The sequence below is a fragment of the Chionomys nivalis genome, chromosome 8 (genome assembly GCF_950005125.1).
Source record: "Chionomys nivalis chromosome 8, mChiNiv1.1, whole genome shotgun sequence".
Lineage (NCBI taxonomy): Eukaryota > Metazoa > Chordata > Mammalia > Rodentia > Cricetidae > Chionomys > Chionomys nivalis.
Window position 1 is genome coordinate 90,341,012 of NC_080093.1, and position 1,401 is coordinate 90,342,412.

Here is a 1,401-nt window from a genome sequence, read left to right on the forward strand (position 1 = left end):
CTGTTAAGTTTCTGTCTGGTTGACCTGTCCATTGGTGAGAGAGGAGTGTTGAAATATCCTATTAGTGTGTGGGTTTGATTTGTGCTTTGAGTTCTAGTAATGCTTCTTTTACATATGTTGGTGCTTTTATATTAGAGGCGTAGATATTCAGGATTGAGACTTTATCCTGAAGAATTGTTTCTGTTATGAATATAAAGTATCCTTCTCCATCTCTTCTGATTGATTTTAGTTTAAAATCAATTTTGTTAGATTTTAGGATAGCCACACCCACTTGTTTCTTAGGTCCATTTGATTGGAAAACCTTTTCTCAACCCTTTACTCTGAGGCAGTATCTGTCTTTGAGGTTGAGGTGTGTTTCTTGTAAACAGCAGAATGTTGGATCCTTTTTTTGTATCCATTCTCTTAACCTGTGTCTTTTTATAGGTGAATTGAGTCCATTGGTATTAAGTGATAGTTGCCACCATCACCTCCATGTCCATTATATCCAACATCGCAACCTCCATAACTACCTCTGCTGCCACCACTTCCACGATCATAGCCTCCTCTTCCACCAAAGTTTCTACCATGACCAAAATTACCTCTACCACCTCTAAAGTTCACTCTACGACCCATAAAATTGCCAGATCCACCTCCACGGCCTCTCTGTGATCCAGCAGACTGCACCTCTTGTTTACAAAGGGCCATTTTCACTTCACAATTATGCTCATTAATAGTGTGATATTTCTGAACAACAACTGTTACGGTCATCAAAAGTCACAAAAGCAAATCCTCTCTTTTTCCCACTCTGCCTGTCTTCCATAACTTCTATGGTTTCAATCTTGCCGTACTTTTCAAAATAGTCTCTCATGTTATACTCTTCTGTATGCTCTTTGATACCACTGACAAAGATTTTCTTCACTGTTAAATGGGCACCAGGCTTTACAGAATCCTCTTTAGAAATGGCTCTCTTTGGTTCTAGCGCATGTTTATCAACTTTGTGTGGCTGAGCACACATTGCAGCATCCACCTCTTCAACACAAGAGTAGGTCACAAAACCAAAGCCCCTGGAAAGTTTTGTTTGGGGATCTCTCATTACCACACAGTCCTTAAGTGTGCCCCATTTCTCAGAATGTTCTCTTAAGCTATCATTTGTGGTTTCAAAGCCCAGACCACCAATAAATAGTTTCCTCAACTATCCTGGTTCCTTTGTATCATGGCCCTCCATTTTGAGATCAGGCTCGCCTTTTCCAACTCAAGTTCAGTATCTCTCCTCCATTTCTTTAAGACAGTTTTTCACTTCCTGTTTAAGGGTCTCCTTCATTTTCATAAGGTTATGTTTAAAGTCAATTTCTTCTACTTCCTTTGGGTTAGGATGTTCAAGTCTTCTTGTTGCCTATTTGCTGGATTCTGGTGTTATCATGT

The 1,401-nt window shown here is 39.6% G+C and overlaps 1 pseudogene; it reads right to left on the minus strand.

The window, feature by feature from the left end:
* Nucleotides 1-417: 417 nt before the first annotated feature.
* LOC130879940 (heterogeneous nuclear ribonucleoprotein A3-like) lies at nucleotides 418-1,192 on the minus strand (annotated as a pseudogene).
* Nucleotides 1,193-1,401: the final 209 nt, after the last annotated feature.